Source organism: Diceros bicornis, chromosome 19, assembly GCF_020826845.1.
Source record: "Diceros bicornis minor isolate mBicDic1 chromosome 19, mDicBic1.mat.cur, whole genome shotgun sequence".
Taxonomy (NCBI): Eukaryota; Metazoa; Chordata; class Mammalia; order Perissodactyla; family Rhinocerotidae; genus Diceros; species Diceros bicornis.
The window spans coordinates 62517846-62530233 of record NC_080758.1 but is presented as its reverse complement, the minus strand read 5'-3'; positions in this window follow the sequence as shown (position 1 = coordinate 62530233).

Here is a 12388-nt window from a genome sequence, read left to right as displayed (position 1 = left end):
GCAGAGGAAGCAGCATAACTGTGAAAACCAGTCCAAACCAAAGCCTGGTTTAAACATCTCCATCCCTTTGAGGATGTCCAGTGACATATTCAAGAGGACGGTGACTAGAATCCCATCACATCCTGGCAATGACGGGTCTCTGGGAGGATTCCTTGGACCAGCTGCACCAAGTCTGCTGGGCCGAGAGACCGCAAGGACTCCAGGCCTGGAGCAGCGCAGGACAACTTGTAAGTCCTTTCAATCTGGCCAAAGCATTGCAAAAACTTGCACCTAGTCACACAGGTGAATCCCTGCCAGGTGTGCTCGCAGGTGGTCTGCATTCCAGGTCCCTTGAGCACTCCTGCTGGCCTTCAGATTTGGCAGAGATGATTCCAGGAGCTGATATGGGCATTCCACAGCTCGACTGCCAACAATTTCTGACGACTGAGGAAGGTATCAGGAAGGAGGAAAGGGCAGTGAAGAGCACAGGAGCGATACTGGTGATAGCACTGATGGCGGACAGACTTGCTAGTGAGGCAGAGAAAGTGAGGGGCCAAGAAGGCCGTCCTGACAGCAGATGAAATGGAGCAGGCACCTCAGTGAGGTCTCATGGCTGCGTCCCTAATGTTCCTTGCTTTGAGCTCTTGAACTTTTAAAATATACCAATACTTTTCTTTTATTAAACTCTCTTGCGTGACATAGAAAATATAGATAGCGGTTTCTTTCTGAGGTGAGAGGTTGAGTTTCAGGTGAGGAGAGAAAGATCTTCCTTTTTCATGCTGTTTTCTCATTTTCCTTTACTATTTACAATATTTATTTGTACTTTAAAGTCAGCAGCCAGTTATCAACGTCACGGGATGATTCAGCTTTTCCCATCACAGTCACAGTAAAACCTACATAAAGTGGATTATTCTTTTTGTGTAATATTCCAATAGACTCCAAAATATTATTTCAAATCACTTTTGTGTCTATGTTCTCAAATTAGATATTTACTTCTAGGTCTCCATTTTTCTGTTCTCTGTTGCATGCCAATTCAGAGTTGCATCTAAGGAAATACCAGATATTCCACAGTTTTTTAGATCCATATGTGTTGGAAACGTGATTCATGGAAATGGACATGGCAGTTAGGGGATCGTGCTATTATCGAAAGAGAACTTTTCAGCATCAGTAATGTTGAAATAAACCACTGCTTGTTGGGATTTAATTGTCTATTTGAGGGATCAAGCATTCACTGTTGGCACTTCTCTTTCTCTTTGGAGGGAAAGTATGGCCTTCCCAGTATTTCCATTACCAAATCACTTTCCTGGGTGGCTGTGCCATGTCAGGAAGGTCTTGAGATGACGGGAACCAGGGTTCATCCTCAACTTCTGGCTGTTCTGACAAGGCTTCCCTGGCAGAGTGTAGCCTGTGTGTCTGGGTGACACTTGCAGCCATCAGAAAGGAGGGGATACCTCACAAGTGCCAAGCGATTCATCTGTCCCTTGTCTTACAGGGTGTTCCCAAGTGATGAGGTTCAAAATGCCACTTGGTAACCATTTGAAATCTCCTAGTCATGGGGTGGGTTCTCTGTGTGAGCTCAGAGCAGTGTCTGTTCACCACCAGATGGGAAGCATTTCAGTATTTTAATTGGTAAGGCTGTGTTCATGCACGTTCATGGACCACCAGTTCAGTGGCATTCTCTGCTGGAGCCCCAACACCCCTGTCATACCTCATCTTTCAAAGCTCCAAACAGTCTTCACACCCAGGAGGTTGTGGTAATGTAACCACAGCACAGGATTGGGGAAAAAAACACAACCACCCAGGGGTGACATAGTTTAAGGGCTCGGGCCCAATTGCCCCATTTGGACGAGTTGGTAACACCAACACTTAGTGTGTAAACTGGAGGATTGTCCAAGATCATGGACTTAAGAACGACACGGGCTCAGATGTCACCTTGGACAGCAAGGGACAGTGTGGGGTCACTCACTGGCCAGGATTATGGTCGCTTATACTGTCAAAGTAGAGCTCACCGGGGATCCTCTGGCCAAGCCAGAGAGGAGGCTTGGGACCTTCTAGGGAATTTCTGCCCTAAAGGGAATTGCTTAAGGAAGGCAGGGGTGCTGAAAATCCTAGTTCACAGGGAGCAGTCATGTTTATGGAACGAGGCCCAGCAGTAGCCTTAAAAGCTGCATCACAAATCTTTCCGCCTGGATACAAAACAAGCAGGAAAAGGAATTCAGAGTCTTGGACAAGGATCACAGCAGGATTCAAATCCAGGTCAGGGGGGAACAGGGAGCCCCTAGAGGGGCCTCAGGAGCGAGGTCCTTCCTGCCTTTAGTCCATTTGCAAATGAGCTTCCTTGGGCCTTGTCCTCTCCAAGTGCACGTTTTGATCTTTTTACATTGTTTTCCCCACTTAGAGCTGATGCAATTCCAGAGATTGAACTAGAAAACTACAAGTTCCTAAAATTTAGTCAAAAGAAATCTCAACAAGAGAAGCAGAAAATGTTCCCTGTTCCTCAAGAATGGAGAAAGGCAGCCCCTGCCTGTGGCACGACATGGTCCTGGGTAGTGCTGTTTTAAAGACACCCACATTTCAGTGGTTGTTGCTCTGCCTGTGAAAGTACCTTCAACATTTAAATCCCAAGAGAAAGGGCGGGGGGACACGTCTGCTCCTGGAGGAGTTGAATGATACTGAAATGAACTGGTCTTCGGAATTAGGGGAATTTGGGGGTGTCCCCACTAGCCAGGGTAGGGGCTGGCCTTTCTCCCTTCTCCCACCAACAATAAGCTGATGACCCGGAAGAGTTCGTGATTCAAGGAGAAATGTGAGATTCAGTGTCTCACTTACATGCCTACAGAAAGCTACAGAACCACATCACAACTCCCAGACTGTAAAGGGAACAGGACTTTAATACAATATTCAAATATGGCATTTATTGTTTACAACAAATAACTTCTGTGCCTCCCCATTTGGTGAATAGTTGCTGGGGTAGAGATGTCAGGGAGCTGAGGTGGGTGTGTCCCCTCTCTCTTGGGCATCAGGGGTCGCAGGAATCAGCCTACAATGCTCCCCTTCCCCTCAGGAGGGAGGAGCTGGCCCAGTGCATCCCAAGCCTCCCAGCTGTGTCCCCGCTGCTGAGGATGGGGCTGTGATCGGCCACTGGTACGAGGGTTGGTGTTGGGGCCTGGGGATGAGTAGAAGAGTCGGGTTATCTTGGTGGCCTGGAAGAATCATGGCCCCCACCCTGTCCCCACTGCACTGGGTGCTCCTGACCCTGTGCTCAGTGCTGTCAGCCACCAGTACCCCATTTGTCCCTGCCACGCGAGCGATCATTTAGTATCACCTATTTCACAGAGGGGGAAATGGAGTCTCAGGAAGCTGAAGAGAGTCACCCCAATCACAGAACTGCTCAGTAGTGGAGTTGGGATCCCATTGCCAGCTGTTCGACTACCCAAGGCCATGCTTAGCTCGAAGCCTAACTGAACCCATAGGAGTCAGTCACCCCGGCCCAGACACTCACTCACCCCTTACCTTGATGATGGCGGGTTCTTCTTGGCCTTGAGTATTCTGCTGGCCAACTAGGTCTGGGGGTTCAGCTGGCAGGACAGGCTGTAGCTCCAGGACAGAGAGGCTCCTGTGAACCTAAGAGAACCACACCTCAAGTGTCCCCTCACTGCCTGCCCAGCAGCTGGAGTCTGAGTGTCCCAGAGGTTGCCATGCAACAAGGCCTGGGGCTGAGTGGGGGGCCACGGAGACAGGATCTCTGGACTGGCCAACAGGGAGAGTCTACCCCTGCCCTCACCCAACTCCTGCCCGGCCTCACCTATCACTCTCGTTGAGCAGCTCCATGTCCTGGAACCAGGCCCCAAATCGCTCCTCGGGCTCTAGGTTGTAATTCTTTGTGGCCACCTGGAGCAGCAGGATCTCCCTCATGACTGGCTATTCCTGGGACCAGAGGGAAGGAGAGGCTGCAATTAGGGCCTGGGTGAGGGATGCTGCATGGGCCTTGTCGGGTGTCAGGGGTGGGGCAGGGACCAGTCCTGGGAACTGTCCTTCCCTCCAGTTTCTACCAGGTTTTACCTGTTCTCAGAATGGGAATAAGCAGCGCCTCCTCCAGGATTTTTTCATTGATGCCATCCTCCCCTCAACCCACCTGCCAACTGGATGGGTCTCCCACCTCTTTGTTATCAAACTCTTCTACTCAATGTAAGATACAGGGGGTGGAGCCAGGGACTGTTCTGCCCAGAGGGTCTCTGAATTCCTCCTCCTTCCCCTCTCCCGAAGGGGGTGCGGCAGCTGTTCACTTCAGTCCTCTTCTCAGGTTGATCTCATTCTCCTGGAAGGCAGACAACCAGAGTCCATCAGACAGAGCCCCCTAGCCTGAATAGCCCCCTATGCCCACACCTTCTCATGTTGCACTACTGCCAGGTCCCCAGAGGGGGCCGGGCATGCAGAGAAAACTGGACTTGGACCTAGGCCTGGCTCTGAGCTCCAGAGAAGGAGGACATGGGGGAGAGGCTAAGGGACCTGGCAGCATAACCCTCTCTGATGACAGACTTGGAGGCTGAGGCCTCAGGCAGAGGGGACTGCTCAGCCACTTATGTGCTGCCTTGACTTGGAGGGGCCCGAATCCTCTCTCCCTCCACGGGCAGCATGGGAGGGAGAGGCTGAGTCCAGCTCAGATAAAACCTCACGCAGCTGTGCCGTCAGGCAGCTCTGAGCTTCCCCAGCCTGGGGAACCGGAATGGGTGTCTCAGGTGGAACCTCTGTTCACTCAGCCCTAAGATGTGCCTGATGCCCCAGCTCCCGGACGCGGCTGTGAGGCTCTCAGGAGAGATGTGCCAAGTGCTGAGAGCTCAGAGCACAGTTCGGGGGCTCCCACATCCCAATGCTCAGGATCCTGGGCCTCAATGCCTGGTCCTCAGGTGCACCCACCTCGAGATTATCACCCATCAGCAGGTGCAGCATCAGCAGGTGACCAACGAAAGTGCCAATATAGGAGATGACACTCTGTGACATCAGAGTGTGGGTGGGATGAAGCTTTGCTCCCAAGCCGGCCCCCTGCAAACCCTCCCCTGAAAAGTCCTCACTCTCAGCCTCCTGGCCCACACCAGAGTTCGCACTGGGAGCAGCCTAGGACCCTTAGCAGCCTCCCCTCAATTCCTCCTCCCTTCACACCCCAAGAACACCACACTCCTCCTCCTCACCTCCCAGGGCAGGATTCTGGAAAATCACAGGGTATGCGGTCCCTGGTCCTCCCCACAACAACCCATCCTGCACCAGATCTCCCAGGCCCTCCTCCTGGTCACTTCTACTGGGGGATTCAGGCACTGTGGCAGCAAGAGGAAGGGCCATCCTCTCTTGATTTGAGGCCTCCAGCTGGGAGGGCAGAGCCCCCCCCCCACAGGCACACTCACCTGCTGCTGCTGCTGTTTCTCCTGCACACTATGGGGGCTGATCTGCCGGGGGGGGGCAAACGTGGAGGGTCCCTCCTGCCAGGATCGAGGAGAGTGTCAACGGGCCATACCACCCTCACCCCATTTCTCTCTAGCACCACTGGCCTCCGAACCTGGACATCTGACTCGAGTCAACTGGTACCAATGCCAATACATCATCCAAGGTGTTGTGATTCTAGAACAAGCCCAGCTCCAACTCTCACTCTGTGTGTGAGCTTGGGCTTTCTGTCTGGCCTCCCTGAGCCTGTTTGCTCATATGGAAGGTGTGAGAACTCCAGCTACCTCACAAGTACTCCTGAGGATTCAGTGTCACATGACTGTCATCATTGTGCTCGCCCTCACCCCTCCAGGTGGAGCAGGCAGAAAGCTCCCACAGTCCTGTCCACCCTCTTAACTCATCACCACCCTGTGAGGCCTGCACCACACAATCACCATCCCTCCCTTCCCAGAGGAGGAGACAGAGGCCCAAACAGGGACAGTGAGTTGCTCAGGGGACCAAAGAGGAGAGGCCGCTTGCCCCTCCCAGCCAGATGCCCTGTTCCCACATCCTCACCTAACCCGCAGCCCCACCACTGACAACAGTCCTGTCCTCTGAGCTCTCAAAGCTTGGTCCTGGGCCGAGCAGTGGAGAGGACGGTGTGTCTTGGGAGTCTGGTTGCATGGCTCCTGCCTGCCCCAGTCTCGTGGAGTGTCTGGCCCCCAGGCTGGGTCAGAGGCCATGCCAAAGCCTTCTCCTCCCCAAGGAACCCCTCAGGACGTTCCCCTGCCCTGAACTCTTTCTTTATCCACTCAGGAACTGAACTCTCAATGTGCCACCTCTGATCCACAGGGAAGGTGGTGACAGGACGCTTTGCTTCCTCATTTACGTGAAGCTCCTAACGTCCTTTCAGCAGGATCCACTAAGAATCCATGAGTTGCCTAGACGCTTCTCATAAGCCCCTGGGGGCATATGTCATTGCCAACCAGGCACTCAGATGAGACTCTTGTGGTTGACTCGAGTGACTGCTCTAGGGGTCGGGGGGGGGCCCCGAAAGCACACACATCTGTTTCTGGTCCAGCCGTTCAGGCCCAAGGATGAGCAGCCTGTTTGTCCACCTGGACCATGGGAATCCTCTGCCATGCATGTCCCTGGGACAGGCAGGCTGTCCTCCCCTTGGAGACATGGTGAAGACAGAAGGAGCAGCAGGGGCCTGGCTTCCTGAGGACAGGTTTAGGCTGAGGGCTAAACCCACCGCAACAGCTTGGAAGAAGCTACATCCAGCAGGATGGACGTGCATGGAAGCCAGAGACCTGCTGATGGCACCAGCTCAGCAACTCTTCCTGGAACAGCCCAACCAATACCACTGTGTCCCATGGCCAGGGCCTCCTGCCCAAAAATGGCACCCTGCTTCCCATTAGCTGAACAGATCCCTCTGCTTGTTAACCTGGACAAGATAGACTGGAATGTTTCAGAGAAAGTTCAAGTGAGAAACTATCAAAACCACAGCCTGCCCAGTACCCCTGCCCCTCTCCCCCCTCCTCTCTTTCCAGACCCGCAGCCTCCACTCTATCTTGGTCATCAGTTCTCTGCTCAAGGACTCATCTTGGCTATAGAGCTCCTTAAGTTTTTCAGAGCTTTACCCGAGGGGAGGGGAAAGAGGGAAGGATAAATTTAGGGATAATGTGAGGGGTCTGAGTGCAAATCCCTTTTCTTTGACAACCCAAGAGATTCAACCTGCCTGGAGGAGTGTTCTCACTGGGCTCCTCTGAGCACTAAGGTCTCATGGGACTGGGAGGGGGCTCTCCTGTTGGTCACTGGGGTCTCCACTCCCCAGCTCTACAGAGCAGCTCTGTTTTGACCACTATGAGTTTCAACTGGCCATAGAGTTCTGTTGCTATAAACACTTGGAAATCTCCAATGTGGCCCAACACAATAGCTGACATTTAGGGAAACCGAGTCCTGAAGCAGAACTGGTTCACAAGGACACCAGGAGACTTAGAGACCAACTACCCACTCCCAGGCCCTGTCCCCAGCATTTGCTGCCTCCCAGGAGTTCCTGGTTGACTGAGGCGCCAATGGCAGACATAAGGAGATCCCCCATCCATCCTGGTCCTCCTATGCAGAGAGGCCTACCCACAGGGAAACTTACCCCCGTGTGTTCTTCAGGTGGCTTGTGGAGGTTTTCTGCAGAGCAGAGATGAAAGTGCGGGGTGAGGAGAAGTTCTTCCAGATGTCGCACTCCTGGGGAAGGGAAGAGAATGAGGTGTGAGGTTGGGCACTGGAGCCCCGCTTGCTCTAGCTTCAGTCTCCTTCTATTTACATCTCCCCTCCTGGATGAGACAGATGCTCAGGGAGCCCCAGAAAGACATTTAGGACCCAGAAAGTAACACTCACAAGGAGGAGGAGTTTAGCTCAACCCAGGGAAGGAGCCAGGTAGGAAGTGAGCATCCTCCCACTGGGACCTGGAGTCAAGGTCAGCGGGCCCCCTGGCAGGAAAGGCCTAGGGACTTGCAGGAGCTTAGACCACACACTTCAATCCTGGGAGCTGATAAAGGTGGAGAGGCAGTTCCCAAGTCTCCAGAGAGGGGCTCTACTGGGCCTCCCACGGCACACCTGGGCCACCTGGACCCAGCGGTCTACCACCCTCGCCCTGTCCTGGGCTGTCATGCTCGCATCCCCGAGGCAGGTGGTGATGACGAGGCTGGCCACCCTTCTGAACTGGTCGATGGTGGCCTGGATGGTGGGTGTCTAGTGTTCACTGCCAGGCTTATTCTTCTTGTGCCAGGTGGATCCCAGACACTGAGAGGGCACCACCTTCCAGAAGAGCTCCTGGGGGACAGGGGGAGTGTCATCCAGCCCTGCCACAGGCCACCTCTGTGTCCACAGCCACTAAAGTTCCACACAGTTGTCACAGTTTAGAGCTAGAGCTCAGGAAGCTCAGGATGTGGCCTGAGCCTTGTGAGAGTCCCTAGGTTTTCTTCTCTGTCCACCGAGGGTACCCAACACAGGATGTCCCAGGACCCAATCCCGGCAGGGAAGGGAGAGGGGCATTTGCATCCAGCCCGTCCTGGCTAACTCCAAGCTCCAGACGGTGGCTCAACTCTGCTCATGCCAAGGGGGCATCTGCCACCACCCTGATCTCCGCTCTGGTCCCACTCTCCATTCTGATGCACATTCCTCCGTGGCAGCTACAACCACTGGCCTTGTCTGTCACCCTTGTAGTGAAGCACACTTCAAGTGTCAAGTCCTGAGGCTGTTGAGCCTCCTGAGGAGACGGCTGGGCCACCGTAGACCTGGCTGCACACAGTGAGTTCCCCTCCACCACTGATGGGCCAAGCCCTGCCAAGCTTTCCATCTCTTCTACCTCATGGAGCCGGCACAGCCACTCTGTGCAGCAGGTCCTGTTAGTGTCCACCTCTACGGTCTGCAGGTGGACAGCAAAGGCTTGGGGGTTCCAGAAGTTGCCCAGGTCATATGGTTGGTAAGGGGTGGAGCTGGGATTTGGGACCAGATCATGGGAGTTTGGATCAGGTCTGGGGCAACAATGGCAGAGGGACGGCCTGCTCCACCCCGCCCTGAGATCCCAGCTGTTCACCACATCTATCACGGTCAACCGCTCCACCACCAGCTTAGGAGAGAAGGCCGTGAGGTTGGGCTTCTTCTCACGCTCCTTAACAGCCACAGGTGGAGATGGACTTCCCACTAAAAATGATGGTGGAGGTGACTCCAGCTCAGCAGCACTCACTCCTCCTGGAGCCGATGTCGGCCCTTGCTCCAGCTCCAACACTGCTGATGGAGGGGACGCTGGCCTCAGCACTAGTAGCGGTGTTGTGAACGGAGCTGGAGCCAGCTCTACCTCCACCACTGCCCACTGCTCTGCTTCTGCCACTGGCTGGAGCTCTGCAGCTGGCGCTACAGTGGGATAAAGAGAAAGATTCACCCACATAGCTGACTTTCCATGTGTCCTTCTAAACACAGGAAAGATCCCACTTCCCTTCCAGGAATATCCAGCCTGCAGTCCCCCTTACCCTCTGCCTCTGCCTCAGTGGCCTCCAGAAGCTCACACTGGGCAAGGGTAAGAGGGTCATGGCAGCTCAGCTCCGAAACAGGCAAAGTTACCTGCGTGTACATCTCCTTTAGCTTGAAAAAGGGACAGCCCCAGTCTGGTCACTCCCTAGTTCTGGTCAACCTGGTCATCTCAAGGTCCTGAGTGTGGAGACCCTCTGTTCCTGTTCTCATCTCAGAGCAGCACTGGATGGTGTTTGTGGCCTCAGGCACCTTCCCCTTGCCTAGTGAGTTGGTGAAATTGAAACCATTGGGCAGCTCCTCGATGACCTTCTTACTGGAGTTCTGCAAAGACTGCTCTGGAGCTGGGCCTGAAGGAATCAGGGGCTGCCTGCACACTGCCACTGGGGTCATCCCCCAAGAGAAAGTCTGCTCCTCAGTTCAGGCACAGAGGGACATCCCTGCAGAGAACTGTGGTCAGGCAGGAAAAGAGATGAAACCTCTATGGCTCAGTAACATAAGAGTAGAGGAGCTCACATTCTCATGCTGCCAGCCATGACCTGGGCTATGAACATGACAGGCCCACCATGCTTCCGACACCTAACAACCAGCTCCTGCCCAGGAATGGTCTGCCCCTCATACCCTGCCTTCTCCCCTCCACACAAACACATACAGACACACACACACACAAGATGAGGGACCAGGGGTGTGGGGCTGATCAGGTGGGATCACAGTTGTGTCCTGGCCTGCAGTAGCCTATCCTGGGCTGCCCCGTGTTACCCTTCACTGCCTCCTGCCAGACGCCCAGAGGCGTCGGGGATGAGGGCTGAGCCAACGTCGGCAACGACCAAAAAGTTTCTCTTTCTGGGATTTTTTGTGCCTAGATCCTCCAAAAGTTGGGATACAACAACAAAATATTTTTTCCTGTTGACTGTCTCCAGTCAAGTGAGCTGGATGGGGGGCTGTGGGTGCCTGGTTACCAGAGTTCTAAGATCTTTTGAGGTCTATGACCAAGGAAGTGAAGTCTTTTTTCAAGACTCCTTTACCTAGGCCCCTTCCCTCAATTAGACTTATCCAGAGCTGCCCCCTGTGCCCTGGCTGCTAACCCTCCTCCCCCATGTCATCTCCTGAGCTGTACACAAGGAGCCTACACAGCCCTAGCCACAACTCCCTGGAAACCTAAGTCGGGTCTTAGCTTTGAGGAGACAGAGATGAATGCAGACCTCCTTTTTCTTACCAGTTCTTCATCCCGAGAAAGTCCCTGTACCTCTCAGGTCCTCCCCAGTCTCTAAACCTGCACCATGGGGATCAGGCTAGAATCTACTTCCTAGGGATGTCAGGCGGTGTATATGACATAATATCTCTTACCTCTGTGAGCTGGTGTCACATGTACCTAAGGCACAAACTTAAAGATGGAAGAATAACAAGAAGGGGTGACAGGTAGCACAGAACACCACTCAAAACAGGCCTGGGTTCTAGCAATGTGATATTGGAACAGTCGCTTCCAACTTGGCCTCATTTTCAGGTCAGCATCATGAGGGGGTTGAACCTAATGGAAATTTACATACTGCCATCCTGCGGCATAAAACCATTCAATTGTTTCCTGTTTAATGGAGAATGAGACCCAAGTGTCTCGTCTTGGCCTATGAGGTGAGCAGCCTTCACAGTGGTACCCAGTAAGCCCCACCCATGGTACAGCCATCCCCGTGGAACCACTAAGTAGTTAGTAACTGGTTTCTTAACATAATAACAGCCAAAGTGATGGGATGTCTTGTCTAAGTTTTAACTAAAAAAGTCTCTCACTTCCTCTTACTCCCTCTTTCATGTTCCATCTCTCTCTCTCACTCTGTCGAATCCCTGTAACTGAGGAATCAAATACCAGTGTTTTTGGGCTGCCCAACGTGGACGCCTAGATAGGAGAGAAGCACGAGATTGCCCAGGCCAACAGACAGAAAGAAACTCAGGCTCTCAGTCCAAACTGAACCCTAAAAGCTGAGAGTGAACTTGGGGGCCAGTCCTCCCCCAGTTGAGCCTCAGTTGCAGGCCACACAGGGTAGTGATGAGGTAAGAGGGAGGAAAGGAATGTGGGAGCTTTCTGCCTGCTCCACCTGGAAGGATGAGGGCGAGAACAATGTCATGTGACACTGAGTCCTCAGGAGAACCTGTGAGGTAGCTGGAGTTCTCACACCTTCCAGATGAGGAAACAGGCTCGAGGAGGCCTGGCCCAAAGCCCAAGCTCACATCGAGAGTGAGAGTTGGAGCTGGGCTTGTTCTAGAATTACAACATCTTGGAGGATGGAGTGCTATTGGTACCAGTTGCCTGGAGTCAGATGTCCAAGGTCAGAGGACAGTGGTGCTGGAGAGAAATGGGGTGAGGGGACTATGGCCTTACTGACACTCTCCTCGACCCTGACAGGAGGGGCCTGCCACGTTTACCCCCCCGCAGATCAGCCCCCATAGAGTGCAGGAGAAACAGCAGCAGCAGCAGGTGAGTGTGCCTGTGGGGGAGGGGCTCTGCCCTCCCAGCTGGAGGCCTCAAATCAAGAGAGGATGGCCCTTCCTCTTGCTGCCACAGTGCCTGAATCCCCCAGTAGAAGTGACCAGGAGAAGGGCCTGGGAGATCTGGTGCAGGATGGGTTGTTGTGGGGAGGGCTAGGGACCGCATACCCTGTGATTTTCCAGAATCCTGCCCTGGGAGGTGAGGAGGAGGAGTGTGGTGTTCTTGGGGTGTGAAGGGAGGAGGAATTGAGGGGAGGCTGCTAAGGGTCCTAGGCTGCTCCCCGTGGGAACCCTGGGGTGGGCCAGGAGGCTGAGGGTGAGGCCTTTTCAGGGGAGGGTCTGCAGGGGCCCGACTTGAGAGCAAGGGCTCATTCCATCCACACTCTGATGTCACAGAGTGTCATCCCCTATATTGGCACTTTCCTTGGTCACCTGCTGATGCTGCACCTGCTGATGGGTGATAATCTCGAGGTGGGTGCACCTGAGG